Source organism: Carcharhinus amblyrhynchos, unplaced genomic scaffold (assembly GCF_965287045.1).
Source record: "Carcharhinus amblyrhynchos unplaced genomic scaffold, sCarAmb.v2.hapA scaffold_38, whole genome shotgun sequence".
In the NCBI taxonomy this organism is placed as follows: Eukaryota; Metazoa; Chordata; class Chondrichthyes; order Carcharhiniformes; family Carcharhinidae; genus Carcharhinus; species Carcharhinus amblyrhynchos.
The window spans coordinates 7,099,452-7,123,825 of NW_027649779.1; the positions used below are offsets into that span (position 1 = coordinate 7,099,452).

General features: G+C 42.3%; 10 non-coding genes across 10 annotated transcripts; 4 read left to right on the forward strand and 6 right to left on the reverse strand.

Annotated features, from left to right (window-relative positions):
- Positions 1–2,970: 2,970 nt before the first annotated feature.
- On the forward strand, positions 2,971–3,043 carry trnac-aca (transfer RNA cysteine (anticodon ACA)). The gene has a single exon. It is a non-coding gene; the product is annotated as a tRNA-Cys (tRNA).
- A 1,989-nt stretch (positions 3,044–5,032) lies between these two features.
- Positions 5,033–5,115, forward strand: trnal-aag (transfer RNA leucine (anticodon AAG)). The gene has a single exon. It is a non-coding gene; the product is annotated as a tRNA-Leu (tRNA).
- A 776-nt stretch (positions 5,116–5,891) lies between these two features.
- trnaf-gaa (transfer RNA phenylalanine (anticodon GAA)) lies at positions 5,892–5,964 on the forward strand. Its single transcript has one exon. It is a non-coding gene; the product is annotated as a tRNA-Phe (tRNA).
- A 1,262-nt stretch (positions 5,965–7,226) lies between these two features.
- Positions 7,227–7,298, reverse strand: trnae-uuc (transfer RNA glutamic acid (anticodon UUC)). Its single transcript has one exon. It is a non-coding gene; the product is annotated as a tRNA-Glu (tRNA).
- A 2,643-nt stretch (positions 7,299–9,941) lies between these two features.
- trnav-aac (transfer RNA valine (anticodon AAC)) lies at positions 9,942–10,014 on the reverse strand. Its single transcript has one exon. It is a non-coding gene; the product is annotated as a tRNA-Val (tRNA).
- Positions 10,015–10,433: 419 nt separating this feature from the next.
- On the reverse strand, positions 10,434–10,505 carry trnae-uuc (transfer RNA glutamic acid (anticodon UUC)). The gene has a single exon. It is a non-coding gene; the product is annotated as a tRNA-Glu (tRNA).
- Positions 10,506–11,064: 559 nt separating this feature from the next.
- Positions 11,065–11,138, reverse strand: trnan-auu (transfer RNA asparagine (anticodon AUU)). Its single transcript has one exon. It is a non-coding gene; the product is annotated as a tRNA-Asn (tRNA).
- A 1,770-nt stretch (positions 11,139–12,908) lies between these two features.
- On the reverse strand, positions 12,909–12,982 carry trnan-auu (transfer RNA asparagine (anticodon AUU)). The gene has a single exon. It is a non-coding gene; the product is annotated as a tRNA-Asn (tRNA).
- A 4,716-nt stretch (positions 12,983–17,698) lies between these two features.
- On the forward strand, positions 17,699–17,780 carry trnal-aag (transfer RNA leucine (anticodon AAG)). The gene has a single exon. It is a non-coding gene; the product is annotated as a tRNA-Leu (tRNA).
- A 6,210-nt stretch (positions 17,781–23,990) lies between these two features.
- Positions 23,991–24,063, reverse strand: trnat-ugu (transfer RNA threonine (anticodon UGU)). Its single transcript has one exon. It is a non-coding gene; the product is annotated as a tRNA-Thr (tRNA).
- Positions 24,064–24,374: the final 311 nt, after the last annotated feature.

The following is a 24,374-nucleotide window of genomic DNA, read 5'->3' on the forward strand; positions in this document are numbered from 1 at the left end:
CCCTCTCTCTGTGTTCTGTTCTCTCTGATACCATCCACCTGAAATCATGGAAATCCCATGGGATCTGCCTCGTTCCCATCTGCAATTTAATGTGCAATACTGTTTTGTAGGTAACTTATCTTCTGTTACTCCCCATATACCACATGTTAATTCTGAACGTCGCTGTATGAGATTGGTGTTGTCAATGGCTCTATCGTTCTGATGTTAGATGGCAATATTTATTGTCTTTGTAAGAATGGGAGACATTGTGGTGTTATCCTCTGTGTAAGCAAGTCGGGTTTCAAACTTGACTTCTGTCAACAACACATTACTAGTCAGTATCTGGATCATATAATCAGGTTCAACCGAAAGCAAGAGGTGAAAGTGGAGAAAGGGAAAAGCAGAGCCTTCTTCAGTTCATTTCGGAACTTCGTTTGGGCTACAGAATAGATAAAAGAGCTTTTGCATGAACTGGAGCATGAAGTGCAGGTCATTGACATCCAGGCTGGTGAAGTAGGCCTCACCCTTAAGTCGCACGAAGAGGAAATCTTCTGTCTTAACTGCTGATGACAGCGGCTGAGTGACAGAATCTCTACGGCCCATATTTGGATAAGAGTTGTCTTGGCCCGGAGGAGGTGGAGTCGTTAGAAAAGATTCTCCACTCCAGTGCAGTGGAGAAGTTGAAAAAAGAAAACATAAATAAAATCGCGTTAGAACTTATGATCTGAAATCTTTGAACATAAGAACATATAAGAACATAAGAAATAGGAGCAGGAGTAGGCCAACCAGCCCTTCGAGACTGCCCCGCCATTCAGTAAGATCATGGCTGATCTGTCGTGGCTCAGTTCCACATTCCCGCCCTCTCCCCATAACCCTTAATCCCCTCTCTTATCAAAAACCCATCAACCCGCGTCTTAAAAATATTTAGCGAGGCAGCCTCCACCACTTCAACGGGCAGAGAATTCCAGAGATTCACCACCCTTTGAGTGAAGAAGTTCCTCCTCAACTCCGTTCTAAACCGCCTCCCCTTTATCTTGAGGCTGTGCCTCCGAGTCCTACTATCCTTTCTGAGCGGGAAGAGTCTCTCCACCTCGATCCTATCCATCCCATTCATCATCTGATACGTCTCAATGAGATCTCCCCTCATTCTTCTAAACTCTAACGAGTACAAGCCTAGTTTATTCAGCCTCTCCTCATAGCTCAACCCCCTCAACTCCGGCATCAGCCTAGTAAACCTCCTCTGCACTCACACACTTGAGTTCTGAAGGCTCACAGGTGGTAGAAATCTGCACTTTCTAGTTCCATGTCGCGGCCACCAGAGGGCAGGAGGATTCCGTGTTGGGTCCAATGTCGGGAGAATTACAGACTCACTCGCACGGCCAGGAACAATATTGAGAGAATGTAATTAGAAGAACAAATGTTGAAACAGAAATATTACATTAGATTTGACAGCCATTTTTTTTTCACGGAAATATCATTATGAGTTGTTAAACTGTTGATTTGCTGAAACTATTCACGTTCATTGAGCTTGGCGCTCGGCATTCTTTGTGATGTATGGCGGGCAGTATGTGAGCTGCAGACGGAAAAGAGCCGCCCATTTCCAAACAGTCGAGTTAGTAACATTGGTGTTTTCAGTTACCAGTGTTTTCAGTCTTCAAATGTTGCGTTTTTTTTTCAACAAGTATATTTTGGTGAAGAATCCGAAAGTGTGGGCTGGTTGTTCTAGCGGTATGATTCTCACTTTGGGTTATTTTGGTCAAAGTGTGAGAGGGTTGAGCCCTTCCATGTTATTTCCCCATTGCCCAAATCGCAGAGTTTACTCATGTCATTCCAGTGCAGGCGGCAGGATTGTTTCACTTGGGGTTTGGTTTGTGAATCTGAGCACAAACTGCAGGTAATCCATCAGCACGACAAACCCGCTTGGAAAACATTTTCAAAAGGGCTGACTTGGAAGGAGACATTTATTTTGGCAACATTCACCTGTTCAAGGGAGAGTATAATTGTCCGTTTAGGCAGCTGGCCAAATGTTTCTTTTCATTCATTAACGAGATGTTGGTGTCACGGTTCAGGCCGGCATTTATTACCCATAACTTATCACCCTTCAGAAGATGGTGGTGAGCTGCCTTCTTGAATTGGTGCATTCGATTGTTATAAGTACATCCATAGTGCTGTTAGTGTTTGGTGGGAGTGGGGGGAGGGCGGCGTTTGCCGTTATCCAAGCACCTTGTCCCAGTGACAGAGAAAGAACAGCGATATTTTTCCAAGGCAGGATTCTGATCGCTTTGGAGAGGATGTTCCCCGTGGTAGCGGTATTGAGTTTGGAAACTGTTATCTCTGGCGCACTTGGTGAAAGTGCTATCTAAGGCGTACTAATCAGGCAAGTGGGGAATATTCACTCAGACTCCCGACTTCTCCTTGGAAATGGTGGCCAGGTTCGAGGGAGTCAGGATGTGAATCATTCACTGCAGGATTCCCAGCCTCTTATCAGCTCTGTCACTGCACAAACTGATAAAATGTGTGTTGATTGAAAAATAGGAGCATTTCCTTCTCTGCGTAGTGTGCAGAGAATTTTCAACACTTTTTTTTCTGAATGCATACTGAGACTCATGTAAAATCTAATGGCATATGCAAGCAAAATATTGTGTTCAAGTAATATTCGATTGCCGACTCTCTGAGGGAGTGGTTAGGTCGTCTTACTGTTTTACTGTCACCTGATAAAGAAGCAGCGCTCCGAAAGCTCGTGATACTAAATAAAACTATGGACATTAACCTGGTGTTGTGAGACTTCTTACCGTCTTTAGCCAGCAGTTTGAATTCCAACAGAGCGGTTGAACACAGCAACTCAGTTCTATACCAATTAGGGATGATTGTAAATGAATAAAGACAATCTCAGTGGTGAAACTTTTGTTTACAAGCACTCGTCTTTGACAAAATTTCGGCCCAATTTCGAAGCATCCGACAATATGTAACAACTGGCGTAAGCAGTTATGTGGGCCAGTGGCGCAATGGATAACGCGTCTGACTACAGTTCAGAAGATTCCAGGTTCGACTCCTGGCTGGCTCGAGGTTAAGCTTTCCGTAAAGGCCACAAATTCTACCTTATATTCAGTAAAATAAGTGTTCGATAATTTAGACGTATGCAGATGAGCTTTCATTAACATTGGGAATGGTAAGAAATATAGGAAATTTAAAACAAATGAAATCTAACAGGGAAGCATCATAACAACATCCGGTCGGGTGGGATCCTGGAGAAAGTAAATGAGGGAAACAGAGAATCACAGAATGATTCCACCAGAGATGAGGCGATTCCAAGGTTATTTGCACGATTCACATGCGTTGTTGGTGAAAGGGAACCAGAGGCCGTATTGTACATATATTTGAACAGAATCACAGTTATCAGGTTGGTCGGCTGGAAAATTGAACCTTATAAATCGAAACAGTGGAACATAGGAATTCGGAGCCGATGGAGGTAAATTCAGCCCTTTGGTCCGGCTCCACTATTCTATTAGATCATGGTTAACATCTCCTTGATCTGAAATCCACATCCTCACCTGCTCTCCACATCCCTTTAATGCATTTCCTTTATCAAAAATAAATCTCTCCCTCCTTGAAATTATGCAATGATTCAGACTCCACCGCGCTCTGGGGCAGCGAGTTCCCCCAATGCACCACCATGTGCAAGAAGTAGTCCCTCCTCATTTCAGTTTTAAATCTACCGGCTGTCAAACTGTACACGTGACCTCTTGTTATGGATTGCCCCATAAGAAGAAAGTTTTGGTCTAGCTTTACTTTATCAACCCATTTAGAATTGTATGTACCTCGATCAGATTCCCCCCTCACTTCTAAACTTCATCAGTTTATGAGACCATTTCACCTCACTATCAATTCCATGACCCAGCTCAATCCGTGTTGCCATTGGCTGAAGGAGGCAATAATGTTCCATCCAAACAGGACATGTTGAAATAGGAACGTGTCAGAAGTGAAAAAAAGATCGAAGATGAAAATAAGAAGCAAAGGGATATATGTTAAGTCAGTTTGAAAAACACTGTTCACTGGTTTCCCTGGTAGTCCAGTGTTTTGTGTTCAGCACTTCCCCACTGATGTGTAGTTTCAATTCCTGCCGAAGAAAATAAGATTATTTGATGTCAGCAAACCATTAATAATGATCTGATTTACTCTCTGATCGAAAGCAGATCTAGTAGAATCAGCTGAGTGAGGTTTGCAAGATTCTATCAGAGCTGGAAATTTCACATGTGGAACAGTTCAAGAACAAACACAGAAAGAGGTCAGTGATAGACTGCAAAATACTAACGATTGAGATGTTGTTGCAAGGTAAAATGGTTTATACACTGAACAATAAAACTTTTCCCTCATTCTGCATTGAAAAGCATTTGGAAATAGTTCTGTCCGGTTTCGAACCGTCAGAAGCGAAAGTGGTTCTCACACTGGAGTGTTCGTGCATGCTTTCATTGGCCAAACACATGGATGGTGCTGAAGCAGAAGGTGTCATGTTGCGGGAGAAAGCTGTTTGTGATGACAGTGGTCTGGTGTGAGAAGTAAAATAACAAAAGCAGCGTGGATAAAGTAAATTCTAAAACACGCTGTAAGCTGCTGGTCTGGTGGTTAGAGTTTGACTTTTCCCTGCTGTTCGGATTACTGATCTGAAATTGAAAATTTATTGCTCCCATCCAAACTGTGAAAATAAATGTGAGTCATTGCCTGGATGAACATATAAAACATAATTTCGCCACGTGTCATTAAGTTCAGATCCTGAGCACATTCAACAGGCGATTCTCTCGTCATTTCTGGCAGGAAATTGGGGAGAGACAAGTTTAAGGACAGTTTAAACGATGCCGGCCCTTCACTGCATGTTACTGTGCGCAGCTCATCGTGTTTCTGATGTGAGATGATTTCTGTTTGTTACTAAGTTCAGACTTACCTGAATCAGTGAAGGAGCAGGCTCAATCCTCCTGATGGTCTTTTCAAACTCCATTGTTTTAATGAATTTCAGTAACATTATCTCAAATGACATTATTATGACAACTTTTTACGTGGCAGCGTGGCCGAGCGGTCTAAGGCGCTGGATTAAGGCTCCAGTCTTTTCGGTAAGCGTGGGTTCGAATCCTACCGCTGTCAAAGTGAATTTGACTTTTGGTCTCACAGCTCAGATTGGATGCAGGAATGTGTACGGTGTCATTTTCGTCAAGAACAACGAACAGAAACATTACCAACTGAACAATTTGCTGGAGTAAAGCAGTGTGTGCAAGTGGCCCCTTTCGAGAGCACACACACACAGTGAATTTCTGACTGCCGAGCTAAACACTCTGATGAAGGAGCAGCGCTCCAAAAGATCGTAATTCAAATTGTTCTGTTTTACTTTAACCTGGTGTTGTGAGAATGCTTTCTGTACCCACTTCCATCCAACACTGGCATCTCCACATCATGATATAATAACAGGATTACAAACAGTGAGACTGTATTAACTGATCAAGAATTAAGATGATGGAATTGCATTTTTTAACTAAAGCTGTACACTTCCCATCATTCCTCGTTCTAACCAGATATTTACAGAATTAACCTGGACCTTGTGATAACCACCACACTACAGAAACACGGTGATGACCTGAGGGCGAGCAGACCTGGTTTACTGGAGAAACAACGAGACTGGATCCAGAAGCCCATCTTTTGCCCACAGCAATTGATATTACATTGTCTCTGCTGGTTCCTCCTGTCAAAATGAATAATGATGTTTCCCACTGCATTAAAGTTTGTAATAACATGTTCGAGAAAAGAAATATTCATGACGTTTAAAGCAAATCAGATCAACATCTGAAAATGATGCATAAACGAATAGGCAGAAATCATTGCTCTCTTAGATATTTGGGAGACGGAAGCTTCTACTCTACCAGTTAGCCGAAATAGCTCAGTTGGGAGAGTGTTAAACTGAAAATCTCAAGGTCCCTGGTTCAATCCTGGGTTTCAGCAGGATCCCATTGCTGATTTTCGGTGGTAATTGCACTTCATTTTGTCTCGCACTGTCTTCAAACATCAGTTCACACAAGCTGCAACAGACCAAACACCCATCGCAATTTCCACCCTGCCAGATGTTGTTACATTTCCACCTTGTTGGATTTCGCTTTTTAAAAACCTTCCTCTATTTCTAAACATTCCCAATGTTAATGAAAGGTGATGGAGGTGAAGGTTTATCTTTGTTTCCTGATGCACACATGCCATGTAACATCCTGAGTTTTTCCAACCTCATCACATTTCAGTGCAGATGTCAGGTCCGCTTTTACATGGCAGTGAAAATACGTTTAGTTGACATGCTGTTTCAATCAAAACAATGTATATTTACATTACCTCTTTCGATTCCTCCAGAAGGAGGCCATTGGGCCCATCGAGTCCGCACACACAACAATCCCACCCACGCCCTATTCCCTGCAAACCCACATATTTACCCTTCTAATCCTTCTGACACTAGAATCAATTTAGCATGGCCAATCAAACTAAAACACGCATCGTTGAATCGGAAACCGGAACAGCCGGAGGAAACCCACGGAGGCACGGGGAGAACGTGCAAACTCTGCACAGACGGTGACCCGAGGACCTGAGTCCCTGGCGCTGTGAGGCATCAGTGCTAATCACTGTGCTACCGTGCTGCCCTTTCTACTGCATTCAATGTCACTGCAGTTCACTCCATTCAAAGTATTAGTATCAATCTGTGATAAACCATCCTGTGGTAATTCTGCTGAATAACATTAAATTATCACCGTTAATGGACCATCCAACGTTGGACGCCATTGATTTGAAACTTTGCTGCTTTTCTGGGTGAACTCCAGCTCTCCATTCCTCCCGCAATGTCACCGCTCAAACTGAGTCTTTCTCCTTCCCACATTGTTAAACTCACAGTTACTGGTTTCTGAGTGAAAACTGCCTCCACTTCACTGGACGTGGGAGAGTTTACTATTTCATTCAATTAAAAGTTTCCTTGTCATTGAATCAGAGATTTGGACCCAGATCTGCGAGATATCTGTGTCAGTAGAAGGAATACATTTTTCCCCATTAACAGCCAGATTTTAACATCAGCATTTTATATCATCAGTGCTTTGTAGCCTATCGCTCTCTCTTCTGTTTTTGTTCTTTTCATGTGACATTTCCAATTCAGACGTAAAAGAGGAAATCTCCCTAATACTGATTCCGACAAAACTGGAAGTAACGCAGGATTGTTGTACAGCAACAAATCTACATTCCCTGACCGGGAATCGAACCCGGGCCGCGGTAGTGAAAGCGCCGAATCCTAACCACTAGACCACCAGGGAAGCTCGGGCAAGTTTTTTTAAAAGATGAGCTTATCCATGAACCAATTGCTATTTATTTTATTTCAGACTTTTTAATTCACCAAATGCAAGTTTCTCCTTCACATTGCCATGTTTATATCACACACTAGTGGCAGTTTCAGCCAATGAAAACAGTGATTCCTGTTAGCTGGAACAGGAAATAGACAGTGAGGTGAAATAGTCCCGCAAACTGCTCATGTGACACTTTCAATTTCCAAAACCCACCAAACCCATCACTGTGGCTCCTGTGAAACTTGGAAGGTAACACACGGCAGGAATTCATCACGGAGGGTAGCGGGGACAAGTCGTTAAGTCATAAGTCTTTGCAGATGGCACAAAGATGGCAGGATTGGCGGATAGCGAGGAGGATTATCAGGTGGCACAGCGGGATATAGATAGGCTAGTATATTGGGCAGATAGATGACAGATGGAATTTAATCCTGATAGATGCGAGGTGATGCATTTTGGAAGGAATAATGCAGGGAGGAGTTACATGATAAAGGGTAGACCAATTAAGAGTATAGAAATGCAGAGGGACCTGGGAGTGCAAGTGCACAAGTCTCTGAAGGTGTAAACCCAGGTGGAGAAGGTGGCGAAGAAAGCTTACAGAATGCTAGCCTTTATAGGAAGGGGAATAGAGTATAAGAGCTGGCGTCTAATGCTACAGTTGTACAGAATGTTGGTTAGACCGCATTTGGAGAACTGCGTCCAGCTCTGGTCACCTTACTACCGGAAGGACGTGGAGACCCTGGAGAGAATGCAGAGGATGTTTACCAGGATGCTGCCTCGTTTGGAAGGACTGGGTTATGAGGAAAGATTGGGTAAACTGGGGCTGTTTTCCTTAGAAAGACGGAGATTAAGGGGGGACCTGATAGAGGTGTATAAAATAATGAAGGGTATAGATAGAATAAACAGCGGCCGGCTTTTTCCTCGATTGGAGACAAATATCACGAGGGGTCGCGAGCTAAGGGTGAGGGGGGAGAAGTGCAATTTGGATACTACAGGGAGGTTTTTCACACAGAAGGGTCGTGGGGGGTATGGAATGCACTACCAAGTAAGGTGGTGGAGGCAGGCACGCTGGACTTGTTTAAGGTTTACTTAGATAGGAACATGAGTGAAACACGGATGGAGGGTTACAGGGGACGGTTTTAAATGAGGGTCAGAGCCTCGGGACATTACTGGAAATCTAATGCTACATGAGTTGATGTTTTGTCTCTTTTACTCCGCAGGTGTATTGGTCCACCTTGTTGTCTAACGAGGGGCATGCACACGGTGGGTCGTGTGTGGGCTGCTCTTGGATGTTTCGAGAATGGCCTAGTCGAAGTGTGCGCTTAAAACTGGACCAGCAGATGGGCAACACAACAGCTCAGTGACTATCACTGCTAGCTGTGCAGATACATGGATTTGGGCCAGTGTCTGTGGGAGTTTGCATTCTCCCTGTGCTTGCGTGGGTTTTCTCTGGGTTCTCCAGTTTCCTCCCACACCCCAAAGATGTGCTGTTAGGCTGATCGGAGTAACAAATTGCCCCTAAATAATTCTCCCCTGAATCTGGTTTCCAATGGGGGTACCATAAGCATAGACACGGGTCAAGGGAGGTGTAGGAAAAATGCTTCGTTAAGATGGCGGCGCGGGCTCTGTCACATGTGATGCGATAGAAATCAATCGTCATTAAATAATGCTGCTAACACCAGATAACAGTACAGCCGGGAACAGTTGACAGCTATTTTTTATGGGCAACCACGGACCCATTGCTAAGAGGCAACTGTTCGTTGTGAACGCTGATGGTGAGAAAGTAGTGAAATCCCCTCCCTGGGTGGTTCTCAAACCACCAACCTTCAGGGCAGTTAATAACCAAACGCTCTAACCAATTGCGCCACAAAGACTGAGACAGTATAGGCTAAAGTCGTGGGTCAATGACCACAATTCTATTTCTGGCATCCTATTCCAGAACTGCAGCATGACAGCACTGTTTACAACTCTATACAAGTCTCTTTAGTTCCGTTGATCCCACAGCACTGCTGTAGTGTGTTGGTTATTCCCTTTCTCCTATGAACGGGCAGGTAAAATAAATCCACGTCTCTTACCACAGGGAGAAATTCAACGGGAGGCAAAGGGAACTGATCGCCATTTTTATTATGGGATTGAAACATTCAGGCACATAAATTCGGTCCGTTACAGGAAAGTTCAGTAGATCCGCACTGAGTCTCGATTCCCTCATCTGTCTGAGCGGTTTTTCCTGTTTCTTAGTGATGAAAAACGATTTTAAAAAAATTCTTCTGTGAAATGTGTGCCATTTCCCCTAGTACACTTACAATATCACTTGTATCTGTCTTTTTGAGCGCACACTACTATCAGATATTTCAGATGGTGATTAACCATATTAATCTGCACCTATAAACCCATTAAATTCTGTTGTAGACTGAACGAGATGCGGATAAATGCTCGGTGTCAAAATCGAACTTCCCTGCCTTTTCGTCAAAATAACGTGTTTATAATTTCACAGAAAGTATTTGAGGGTGATATCAGATCAACGGTAACGTGTTTAACATCGAACTTCGGTTCATGTTGAGCAACAAACTGAAATCAAACAATTTTCTCTTCCACCACACGAGAAAATGTATTAATTGTTTCTGCGCGGTTTCGAACCGGGGACTTTCCGCGTGTTAGGCGAACGTGATAACCACTACACTACAGAAACAACTGACAATGTAGCGTAGCGAATCTGCCTGTCTGCAATGTTCAACTAGGCTGTGTTGCTGCAGGTTCCGATGGTGAGACTGAGAGCCCATGTCACTGAATTCAGGAAGATAACCGTTATTTCAATCTGATTGTACAACTTATCCCCAACATCAACATTTAAAAGCGTTCGTCTGGCAAATATCTAAGGGGGCAATGATTTCTGCCCATGCATTAATGCATCTTTTTCATCTTTCTTCGAATAATCTCAGCATCTGTATCATCAGCGCTTTGTAGCCTGTCGCTCTCTTTTATCTTTGTTCTTTAAATGCGACATTTCCAAATCAGATACTAAAGAAGAAATCTCCCTGATACTGATTCCGACAGAACTGGTGCAGACCGGGAAGTAACGCAGGATTTTTGTACAGCAATAAATCTACATTCCCTGACCGGGAATCGAACCCGGGCCGCGGCGGTGAAAGCGCCGAATCCTAACCACTAGACCACCAGGGAAGCTGGTTAATTTTAAAATATTAATTTATCCATGCGCCACCTGCCTTTTGTGTTATTTCTACACGGGGACACAATCTCAGGATAAGGCGCTGATGATTCAGGACTGAGATGAGGTGAAATTGCTTCACTCAAAGGCTGGTGAATCTTGGGAATTCTCTACTCCAGAGGGTTCTGATGCTCCATCATTGAACACATTTCAGTTTGGGTTAGACAGATTTATGATCATTCCAGGAATGAATGGAAACAGGAATATGGAATTGGAACAAATGCTCAGCCACAAGTTCATTTTTCAGTTGTATTTTTTAATGTTTAAAGGTATAATTACACATTATTATATATACATATATGTAATGGTGTACAGATATATATATGTGTATATGTATATATAATGTTATATGTAATATGTTTGAAGTCAATCGTCATTAAATAATGTTGGTAATACCAGATAACAGTACAGCCGCGAACAATTGACAGCTAATTTTTATGGGCACCCACGGACCCATTGCCAACAGGCAACTGTTTACCCGTGAATGCTGATGGTGAGGAAATAGTAAAATTCCGTCCCTGGGTGGTCTCGAACCACCAACCTTTCGGTTAATAGCCGAATGCGCTGACCATTTCCGCCACAGAGACTGAAATAGCCGCTGAATATATTCTAAACCAGTTTGTGACCAATGATCACGCAATCTGAAGCTTAATTTCATTATTAATGCACTGGGCTTTGCTTCTATAAGGGCTACAATTAACCCTGTCTCATTTATGACTGTTCATGGCAGTGTTCACTACAATCACACATTTGGTGCAGTCTTGTACAGTAATGCACTAGGCCATGTCTCTTCATATACTGCGTTTGACTCATTAGAATCATTATTGCAATAGACTTTGCAACTGTTTACATTACATTACATGCCGCTTCATTTATTAATACATGTAGACATGCCATGATAAATGCTACAAGTCATCGTCTCTGAACTATTATTACTTAGTTAAGAGTTCACTTACGTTACATTAGGCTCCATCTCAGATATTATTGTGCTAGGCTCGATGTCATGCACTGCTGAACACACCCGTGTATCACTAATAAAGCAGACACTTTCTCACTAATTGTTTTTCTATAAAATGTGTCTAATAGATGGAATCGAACCAAGAGCGAGTGAGAAGAATAGATGGATATGAACTAAAAAGTGCAATATAATTGTGTGGATGAAATTGTGTTATAGATCAGAGTGAGTTAGGGCTCGAATTGTGCTGAAGTTAAAAATTATAACAAGGAATTATATTTACATATACACAGAACATATTATAGAGGCAGGGTTCGGCTGGATTTCTGAACGGACTAAGGAAAAAAATGAGCGCCGAGGAATGGAAAATCCAGCGAAAAAGAGACATGCGTCCAATTATAATGAAATATTATTTGATAATGTCTGGATGATAAAATAGACAAATCTTTAAATCACTAAAATGTAAGGTTATTCAATAATTAGCTGGTAATCGACATGTTCACTAACCGGAAGGTAAATATGAATGCAAGTATTAAATTCACTATCCTTCGGCCAGATTTCCCTGTGAATCTTACTGACAGAGATATTAATGCCATTGCTTTACTGATTGTTCCCTTTCCATGGAAACAGGGAAATAAATGTTCCTCAAATATCTCCTCAAACCTGCTGCACTAACCTTGAGATTAAAGTGATACAACACCACCATCTGCTGGCGGACCACAGAGACTGCAGGCGCTGATGCTTGTGAGCCTGTGAACCGGTTACTGAAATATGAATATTGAATGATATTGTCCGAGATTGGAGTTTATAGAAGGATCTCGGCTGGCGTATTCTTCCTTTTTATAACCAGGCATCGCAGATAAATCGGGTTCTTCATTTCCCATTGGGTGATAATGTCTGGAGATTGAAGTTGGGATTATGTGAGACTTCAAATTGTACATTCGAAGCAGTTATCAGACGTTAATCAAATTCAGAATCTTAGTGGGTAAACATTGCTGCCCTCTGCAATTCGTTTGTCAGACATTTTCACGGTTTAGTCTTAAAAAAGGCACAAAGAATCACACACACACACACACACACACACACACACACACACACACACACACACACACACACACACACACACACACACACACACACACACACACACACACAGGCATTGGCGCCTACAGAGAAACAGGGGGGGCATACACAGATTCAGGGACACACTAGATTCAGACGCAGACATATAGAGATCCTGGTAACTCGAAAGATACGAGGGCACACACAGAATCAGAGGCATACACAATGTCTCAGCTTGTACACTGCCAAATTCTCTCTCGTAGTTCCAGACTTTTCAATGAGTTGAAGCAGGCAACTGTTTACCCTTGAATGCTGATAGTGAGAAAAATAGCAAAAATTCCGTCCCTGGGTGGTCTCGAACCACCAACCTTTCGGTTAATAGCCGAACGCGCTGACCAATTGCGCCGCCGAGACTGATACAACAGCAGTTAAATATATTCTAAACTAGTGTGTCAATGACCACAATTCTATTTCTGAAACCCTGTTCCAGAACTGCAGCATGACCGCAATGTTTACAATTCTATACAAGTCTCCTGAATTCCGTTGATCCCGCAGCACTGCTGTAGTGTGTTTCTCCTATGAACGGGCAGGTAAAATGAATCCATATCTCTTATCACAGGCAGGAATTCAGCGGGACGGAAGGGAACTAACCACCAGTAGCCCAAAGATCCGATACTTTCCACTCAATCACCAATAACACCATTCACAACTGCACCGCCTTCCGAATATTGTGATCTATTTTCTCTCAGGATTCAGTCCCCAGACTTAATATTTCCCTTGTTTTCCCCCAATTTTGGCAGGAGATTCGGTTCAATATACAGAGTGAACAGAGAAAGAAGAAGCTTTGCATTGGCCGGGAATCGAACCGGGGCTCCCGCGTGGGAAACTAGAATTCTACCACTGAATCACCACTGCCGCTCTTATTGGTGCTACCCCCTCATGCTCTCTCTTCCTTCACACTCAGCAGCATTGTAATTTCCTTACTTTGTCCTTTCATTCCCCAAATGCCCACAAATGGTCTCACTCAAATCTCACACGCAACATCGCACAAGCCTCTCATGCTGTTCAGCACCTTCCTTTCATTCACAACCGCATCTCAAACTTTCACCCTTCCTCCAAAACACAAGCACTCTACAACAGTCCCCCTCTCACACAGCCTCATTCTCCCAAATATGCCTCTGCTTTCACCACATCCGTCTAAACACGCTTAAAACGTATTCAAATTATTTGCACACTGTCTCTTATACTCAACTCATATCACTACAATACGCCTCATGCCATTCTGCAAAAGCTTTAAGTTGCTACATTTCTTCAAAGCTGGTATCCAGTGCGACACCAGGACAAACTTCCACTTTCAACACTTGATAACACCTATATAGGGTTACAAGTTAGCTCGGAATGAGTTAAAAAATAGGGCTTAGGAGAGCTAGTAGGGGGCATGAGAAGTCCTTGGCAAGTCGGATAAAGGAAAACCCCAAAGCTTTTTACTCTGACGTTAAAAAAATGCATTAAATCCTCAGATATAGGAGCCAGTCTGCGACATCTGAAAGCAATGAATCCTAACCACGAGACCCCCAGGATCCCATCTGCCTGATTCTCCCAGATACTGGTTACATGAACGTGCACAGCGCCAATTGTCCACACTCACACACTCCTTCCTGTCTGTTAAGATTTGAAATTGTTTATATTTTTCACATTGGCTTCCAGTGTGATGAAAGCAGAGCTGTGATAAGCTGATGTTGTTCAGTGGATTTACTGCAGTAAGGTTTATGTCAGTTCGATGCAAACATTGGTGTTTGAATGTGGTCAGTTACAGTGAAATTTAATGCAGTGGAAGGGAGCCTACTCGCTTTTACAGGAGGAACCAGCAAGGGAAATATAAATATGAATATTTGTGCAACGGGACTGATATTTCTCCCTGCTGTTCAAATTGGCACAAGAATTGATCCACGATTTTCAGGTTATGTTCACGTGTTGGGTTCCGTGGTGTAATGGTGAGCACTTTGGACTCTGAATTCAAATCTCGGCAGAACCTTGTTTTAATTTGCAAATACAGATGATGGATTGGCTGAAGGGTGTTTCATTTAAATTTACCACCATGTCCTAATCGAGAGGAGAATTTGCCAGCCCGTTCAGCGACAAAATGCCCCGGCCGATGAAGGCATGCTTTAAGGTGCGAGGGGCAAGGTTTAAAGGAGATGGACATGGCAGATTGTTTGCACAGAGAGTAGTGGGTTCCTGGAACTCCAAACTGCACACACTATTCCAAATGTGGTCTCAACAAAACCCTGAATTACTGTAGCCAAACAGCAAACGCTTCAAAGCTTAACTCCGTGCTCAAGGCTGGAAGGAGATTGTGACAGTGGATAATTCTCACGGTGCGCATTCCTGTCTGAACTGAGTAACAAACAGGAATCATCTCACTTCAGAAACACAATGAGCTGCACACAGTAACATGCTGTAAAGGACCGACATCATTTAAACTGTCCTTAAGCTCGTCTCTTCCCAATTTCCTGCCAGAAATGACAAGAGAACCTCCAGTTGAATTTGTTCAGGATCTGCACTCCAGGACTCGAGGCAAAATTATGTTTTATATGTTCATCAAGGCAATAACTCACATTTGTTTCCAGAGTTTGGATGAGAGTAATAAATCTTCAATTTCAGGCCTGAAATCTAAACAGCAGCGAAAAATACAAACTCTAACCACCAGCTTACCCACCAGCATGTTTTAGAATTTACTTTATCCGCGCTGTATTTGTTAGTTTAGTTTTCACACCAGGCCACTTTCACAGAAATAGCTTTCTCCTGCAAAATGACAGATTCTTATTCAACATGGTGTGTTCAGCCAATGACAACATTCCATGAATAAAAACTCCAATATTAATGTCCCACATCAGGAACATCTGCTTCATTGTTGTGTCTTTAGTTTACAGATCAAGTGATGAGTTGAATTTTTTGACTCTGGGCTGATTATCAAGATCTCTCTCTGACTCAAATGCAATATCTGCTCTCGGTTATTCTATTCTCTCATTTTATCATTCTGAATCTGTAACTGAGGCAATCGTAGACGTTATATCAGTTTCCAGTGTGAAAAATACGAGACTTTTTTTTGTTATAATGCAACTGTGGTTAATAGTTTTCCCGTAGTTTAAATTTCATGTATACATAAGTAACTTTTCTCATTCCTTATTCACATCTGTTAATTCCTCTTTCTATTAAGGTCTGTATTCTCTTTGTGGTGTATGTAACAGATGTACAAATATTGACGGATTCCCTGTGCATTTGTTCTGTTCTCAATGTGAAGCTCGATCGTTATGTTCACTTTTCTAACTTACAAAAAATAATTTCACTGTAAAATATTCTCTGAACTTTTAAATAAATAAATAACTGCCTCTGCCTTGGCTTAATTCCGTTCTCCAAAACCCATCCACTCGGCTCCATTTTCCCTATTATAGGGTTGCCCCCTTTCCCAGACAGGCATGTTCCCGCAGTCATGTGTGGAATGTGGTTGAACTGAAGGCTGTTCAGTGAAAGAGCCACTGCGACACCCAGTGACCCATCTGTGCAAAGACACCTTCATCTCTGCCTTTCTAGGATAACACAGTAAAAAGTCTGACAACACCAGGTTTTAGTCCAACCGATTTATTTGATAGTAAACTCGCAAGATTTCGAGTGGACTCCCTCTTCGTCAGGTGAATGGAGAGTTCTGGCCTCGGACAGAGCATATAAAGCACAGACAGTTTAGAGATTACTGATTAGAATGCGAATCTTTACACCTAACCTGCTGTTCGAGTCCTAAAGTGGCCGACAATGTGAGTGGAAGGAGCACTGATCACAGGTTAAAGAGATGTGTATTGTCTCCAGACAGCACAGTGAGTGAGGTTTTGCAAACCCAAGCAAGTCACGGGGGTTGCAGATAGTGCGACATGAACCCAAGATCCCTGATGAGACCGTCCTCACGTGTGTGGAACTTGGCTATCAGTCTCTGCTCAGCGACTCTGCGCTGTCGTGTGTCGTGAAGGCCGCCTTGGAGAACGCTTACCCGAAGATCAGAGGCTGAATGCCCGTGACCACTGAAGTGTTCGCCAACAGGAAGGGAACAGTCTTGCCTGGTGATTGTCGAGCGATGTTCACTGGTAGTCCAGCGGTTTGTGTTCAGCACTTCCCCAGTGTTGCGTAGTTTCAATTCCCGCCGAGGAAAATAAGATTATATGATCTCAGCAAACCATTAATAATGATCTGATTTACTCTCCGATCGAAAACAGATCGATTAAAATCAGCCGAGTGACATTTGCAAGATTCCATCAGAGCTGGAAATTTCACATGTAGAACAGTTCAAGAACAAACACAGAAAGAGAAGGACACTGATAGACTGCAAAGTACTAACGATTGAGATGTTGCAATGTAAAATCTGTGTGCTAATGTGTCAGATTTCACCCTTTATATTGACACTGAATAATGAAACTGTTCCCTCATCTGCATTGAAAAACATTTAGAAATATTTGTGTTCAGTTTCGAACTGTCGGAGTGTCCACGGAATGTTTTCATTGGCTGAAAACATCATGGTTGAATCAGAAGCTGCCATTTTGCGGGAGAAATCTGTTTGTGATGAAAGTGGCCTGGTGTCAAAATTAAAGTAACAAAAGCAGCGTGGATGAAGTAAATTCTAAAACACGCTGTAAGCTGCTGGTCTGGTGGTTAGAGTTTGACTCTTTCCCTGCTGTTCGGATTACTGATCTGAAATTGAAAATTTATTGCTCCCATCCAAACTGTGAAAACACATGTGAGTTGTTCCCTGGATGAACATATAAAATATAATCGCGCCTCGTGTCCTGAATTGCAGACTCTGAGCAAATCCAACAGGCGGTTATCTTGTCATTTCTGGCAGAAATTGGGAAGAGACGTGGTTAAGGACAGTTTAAATGATGCCGGCCCTTCACTGCATGTTACTGTGTGCAGCTCATTGTGTTTCTGAGGTGAGGTGATTTCTGTTTGTTACTCAGTTCAGACTTACCTGAATCAGTGAAGGAGCAGGCTCAATCCTCCTGATGGCCGTTCCAAGCTCCATGGCTTTTAATGAATTTCAGTAACATTATCATCATATAACATGATGGTGGAACTACTGCACGTGGTAGCGTGGCCGAGCGGTCTAAGGCGTTGGATTAAGGTTCTAATCTTTTTGGAGGCGTGGGTTCGAATCCCACCGCTGCCAAAATGGATTTGAGTTTTGGTCTCACAGCTCAGATTGAATGCACGAATGTGTACTGTGTCATTTTCGTCAAGAACAACGAACAGAAACATTACCAACTTAACAATTTGCTGGGGTGAAGCAGTGTGTGCAAGTGGCCCCTTTCGAGAGCGCACACACACAGTGAATTGCTGGCTGCCGCGTTGAACACTCTGATGAAGGATCATTGCTCCCTTAGATATTTGGGAGACGGAAGCTTCTAGCCGACCAAACGGCCGAAATAGCTTAGTTGGGAGAGCGTGAGACTGATAAACCTAAAGGTCCCTGGTCCAATCCCGCGTTTCAGCAGGACCCTCCTGCTGGTTTTCTGTGCTGTCTGCAAATGGGACCTGTATGATGTCTCGCACTGTTTTCAAACACCAATTCGTACAAACTGCAACAGACCAAATACCCATCGCAATTTCCACCCTGCCAGGTATTGTTCTATTTCCTGCTCGTTGGATTTTACTTTCTAAAAACTTCCTCTATTTCCAAACATTCCCAATGTTAATGAAAGGTGATGGAGGTGAAGGTTTATCTTTGTTTCCTGATGCACACATGCCATGTAACGTCCTGAGTTTTTCCAACCTCATCACATTTCAGTGCAGATGTCAGGTCCGCTTTTACATGGCAGTGAAAATACATTTAGTTGACCTGCTGTTTCATCCAAAACAATGTATATTTGCATTACCTCTTTTGATTCCTCCCGAAGGAGGCCATTCGGCCCATCGAGTCCGCACCCGCATCAATCCCACCCACGCCCTATTCCCCGTAAACACACAGATTTACCCTTCGAATCCCTTTGACATTAGAATTAATTTGGCATAGCCAATCAAACTAACCCACACATCTTTGACACGCAAACCGGAACACCCGGAGGAAGCCCACGGAGGCACGGGGAGAACGTGCAAACTCCACACAGACTGTGACCCGAGGACCTGAGTCCCTGGCGCTGTGAGGCATCAGTGCTAATCACTGTGCTACCGTGCTGCCCTTTCTACTGCATTCAAGGTTACTGCAGTTCACTCCATTCAAAGCTTCAGCATCAATCTGTGATACACCATCCTGTGGTGATTCTGCTGAATAACATTAAATTATCACCGTTAATGGACCATCCAACATTGGGCGCCATTGATTTTAAACTTTGCTGCTTTTCTGGGTGAACTCCAGCTCTCCTTTCCTCCCGCAATGTCACCGCCCAAACTGAGTCTTTCTCCTTCCCACATTGTTAAACTCACACTTACTGGTTTCTGAGTGAAAATTTCCTCCACTTCACTGGAGGTGGGAGAGATTCCTATTTCATTCAATTAAAAGTTTTCTTGTCATTGAAGCAGAGATTTGGACCCAGATCTGCGAGATATTTGTGTCGGTAGAAACAATAATTTTTCCCCCATTAACAGCCAGATTTTAACCCGTACCAGCATTTTGTACCATCAGCACTTTCTCGCCTATCGCTCTCTTAATTTCTTTCTGATTCTTTACATGTGACTTTTCCAATTCAGACACAAACAAAGAAATCTCCCTAATATTGATTCTGACAGGTGCAGACCGAGAAGTAACGCAGGATTGTTGTAATAAATTCTACATTCCCTGACCGGGAGTCGATCTCAGGCGACTGTACTGCGAGCGCCGAATCCTAACCACTAGACCACCAGGGAAGCGGGTACAAGTATTTTAAAATGTTGATTTATCCATGAATCACCTGCTTTTTACTGCATTTCGGACTTTTTATTCAGCAAATGCAAGTTCATCCTTCACATTGTGTCCTTCACAAAGACCTTGTCTTTGTCAAAACTGAGTATGTCATGTCTCCGTGTATATGAGAAAACACCACGCTGGTTAATAATATACTGTATACACTCTCTCAGTAATGACTGAACTGGACCCAGTCTGCATTCATATTAGTACAGGTGCTGTATCGATACCTGGTGCATTCGGCTCTGTCTCTGTATTACTGCACAAAACCCGTCCCTCATTTATATTACAACAGATCATATTAGTTGGATTGACCATGCAAAATTGCCCGTTATTTCCCCTTTGAGTATGTGGATTAGCCATGGAAAATGTGTGGGGCTAATGGGGATAGGGCAGAGCGGAGGACCTGGGTGGGATGCAGACTCGGTGGGCCAAGATTCTTCTGAACTGTAGGAATTCTATGGTTCTATGTCTAAGAAATATCATAGACATTTGCGCACTTATTTATTTTAAATATTCTATTTTCTAATAACCCTCTTTGGAGAAATGTTTTTTTTTTAGCAATTCCCCTTCAGTTTTCCCAGTGATAACCTTCAGCCCATCTCTGCCTTCCACGAATGCATGGAAACACCAAACAGTTCATGTCTTTCAACTGAAGAACATTTAATATGTAAGTATTTATTGACAACCATTCTGTTGTGTGTTCTTACAAACAAAATGATTTCAGCCTCACTATTTTGTCCCCGGTGTTGACTTATCTGTCTTCAGAGATCTGTTGGAAAACGGATAGGCTGATAATGTGTGACAGCAATACTCACAACGGTTTCAACTCTCTTCAGTTCAGCAACACATTGTTAATCAATGTTCCTTTTTTTTTGCCAAGGTGCATGAACCAAAATGTTTGCCTTCATTCGGATTTTTTAACAAGCATAAAAGGGACAATAACCATGTAATTTACAAGAAAAGATGAAGTCATCTTGTTTGTTCAGAGACTGCGATTCATGTCCCTCAGCACACGGTTTAATTGTTTCAACGGGGACATTAGAAGATTTATAAATAGGAATTTTCACAGTGTGCGCAATATTGTTTAACTGGGAGTGGTCTCTAGTACAGCCAGCGATTATTGAATTTCAGAGCCATGTTCTGGATTATACCACTTGAGCTTCGTATTCTTTGGGTAATTTACGACATTCAAAGGATTTACTACCCGTTCCTTGCTGTAGTTGGTGTCACTGGTAAGTCATATTTCTCTGTGTTCATTGTCCTTGTCTATGTTACCCAGTTATTGATATTATTCTGTGTAACTTTCATGTTTGTAGCTGTGAACGCACTGGAAACATTTTTCCTTGCCACACAGCTATCCTCACACTACCTGACATTCACTTTCAATCTTTCCACTGTATGGCCGTCGTTATGTAACATGATTTCCAGTATTATGATTCACAGCCAATTCCAAATCAGCTGATTCAACATCTTCAACTGCACAGTCTTCAGCACAATCAAAGCAGAGTCATCCAGACCAGAAATATTTGCTCCAAACCTCCTGACACCATTGTGTCCCCCATATACAAATCTGAAGAAGGCAGCAAATTGGAGACTTTATTAACTGGTGAATGTGGCTTCTTGCTACATCATTGCGGGGCTTTTCTGCTGTGAACTTTGTCTCGAGCAGAATAGGTGAACTCAGCCTATTCTGAGGTGGATTTAATAAAAATGTTTCAGCTGTTCCCGAGGATCCTGAGAGATTGCTTCTCTTGTGCTCAGTCTAAAATACGAGTAAATTGTGTTTCTCTTCCTTACAGTGAATGTATTGACGATTCTTATCCTGTCGCGAGGAAAGTGTGGTCTTTCCAAAAGTGTGATACGTTACCTCATTTCCATGTCAGCAGCGGATCTACTGGTCGTTATCATCGATGTCATACTGAGGCAAATCCTCATTAAGTTTGAATTTTTAATCATTTACCATATTAAAATATGTAATATCCATGCTGTGCTGCTTTATGCAGTCACTGATTGCTCTGTCTGGTTCACTGTCTCTTTCACCTTTGATCGATTTGTGGCTATTACTTGTCAGAAGCTGAAAATAAAATACTGCACTGAGAAAACTGCAACAGTAGTTCTCGGAACTGTGACTGTGCTATTCAGTGTAAAGAACATTTTCTGGTATTTCATGTATGGTGATAGATATGCGATTCGGAATACTCCCCATTTTTGTAATGTAGACTTTGATGCCCTCTATTCTGCAGTATGGGGAGCAGTTGAAAATCTGCATTATATTTTAACACCATTCGTTCCTTTTTTGTTGATTCTGTTGCTGAATGCTTTCACCATTAAACACATTCTAGGGTCGACCAAATTCCGCAGGAGACTTCAGAGCCACAAGCATATGGATAGTTCAAAGGACCCAGAGACAGTGAAGAGAAAAAAATCCATTATCTTACTGTTTGCTCTATCAGGAAATTTTATCCTACTATGGTCAGTCTTACTTATCCACTCCTTTTGTCAACGATTATATAATGTAAACTTAATTCATTTCTATATTCCTGCATTTGTGCAGGAATTAGGATTTATGCTCCAACTTCTGAGTTGCTGCACCAATACATACATTTACGCAGTGACCCAGACACAATTCAGAGAGGATCTAAAGAATGTGACCAGATCTCCATTTACTGCAATTGTGAAATTACTTACAGAATAAACGTTTTTTTTCGTTAGAACAGGGTGATTATCTCGTGCTCTGCACAAAACAATATCTCAGTGAAACATACACAGTGTAGACATATTTTATGTCACCATTTCTGATTAAAACGTGTATTGAAATTGTAAAAACAAATAAAAAAAATGAATTGAGTCCAGAAAAAATCCGGATTCAAATCAGCTAATACTAATGAACCAGCCGGGACATCATGTTGACCTCCAGTTTTGTACCATTCTCTTAACTTGAGCGAATGTTTGCATTTCACTTCAGCAGCAACACAACTCCCTCAATGAAATGAATCTCAAAACTCAACCCCCGTGAACTCTCTTCTCAGTTCCACCCCACCTCACCACATCCCCACCCTCCCATTCAGCTGGACACTCAGCCCAAACAGTCCTGCCCACTTTGCACAGTATTCATTATTGGATTTAGCAATGGTGAATTGAACAGATTGGAGTAGAGATTCATGGATGAATGGATTATTTGGCAAAGGTGGTTGCAAATCTTCCCCATAGAACAGAATATAAGCAAGGTTGGTCTTTGTTTGTGAAGGGTCTGAAAAGTAAATAATTGTTGAAAAATTCGGGCAAAAATAGATTTATCTTCAGTTATAGAACATAGAACATAGAACATTACAGCGCAGAACAGGCCCTTCGGCCCACGATGTTGCGCCGACCAGTTACAAAAACAATGACCCACTAGCCTATACCAATCCCTTTTCGTCCATAAATGGTTGTTATAACTGGAATTTACTGGAATTTAGAAGAATGAGAGGATTGTATTGATACTCAAATTCTGACAGGGCTGGACAGGTTGGATGCAAGATGTTTCCTTTGGTTGGGGTCTAAAACAAGGGATCACAGTCTTAGGATGCATTTAGGTTTGAGATGAGTAGAAACCGCTTTCACTCATGGTAAACCTGTCGAATATTTTTTAAATGAATTCTGAACAAGTATTTAAAATAATAAAATAGAATGTAATGGAATGATTAGCCGAAAACAGACATCTTTATTAGCAGGAATAACAAACTAAGTATTCTATTCATAACCATTCCACGCCGTAAGTTACTGGAAAAATATGTAAACGACTTTTTATTCACTTTTTCCTACCCTTAAAAAAAAACTCTGAAAACCTTTTTCACTGCAAACATGATTATAGTGATCCAGTTTCACCATCTGCTGGCGACTCGCAGCGCTGGTCTCATGTGTCTGCATTCAGTAGCTGGATGTCTGCACTTGGCAACCAGTTGCTCAAGTGTGGGTATTGGACAAAATTGTCGGGATTGAAGTTTTCCAACAGGAGCTCGGCTGGTCAGTTTGCCATTTTATCAGCAGTCACTGCACAGGAATTCTATTTCTCTTTCCCGTGGGAGATAGTGACTCGAGATTGGAGATGTATATTTAACACGTGTATTTGTACATTCGGTGGCGTTATGAAACGCAAATCCAATTCTGAGTGGGAGTGGCTGAAATTTCCTGAACTCTGCCATTCACATGTCACAAATTATCACTTTTAATCTCATATAATGGACCTAACTCAACGTTGTTTATATTTCCATGAGAATTAATTCAAAGGATGCGCTGGCCCTCGTAACTAGGTGATCTCCTTCAAACCGAGAACCTTCTGGTGGCCCATAGAAGTTGGGGCGTTAAGAGAGATCCAAGCCCTCTCTTCCGTTTGTCCTCCTCTCGCTTTTTCTAACGGTGAACTTTCTTAAAAGCTGGAGTATTACTGCTTCATTTCAGTTATGATACAAGTCCACTGCTTTTTCCTACAGTTTATGTTAGCTAAACTTTGCGTGGAAGCTCCAGCAAAAATTGAACTCGCGATCGCTGGTTTACAAGACCAGTGCTCTAACCACTGAGCTATGGAGCCAAATACCACCAGCAGATTGCGGCACTAGTAACATTATCAGTGGATTGACGAGCAGGATGGGGTTTGAGGTGGGAGATTTTTGATGAATGGGGAAATGTCTGAGGTGGAGAGCAGGAAGTTAAAAGACGCAACTTGAAAGTGACGTGATTTGACATGTGTGCTGTGTGTGTATCTGACATGTATGTTGTGTATCTGACATTATGTTCTTCAGAGTTTATCGTTAGTGTTACATCTCTGACTTCTCCAGCTCCGAGGCCAGTTCATCCAGCCGGAAGATTTAGATGTTGTTCCCTTCACAGACGCTGTGGGGC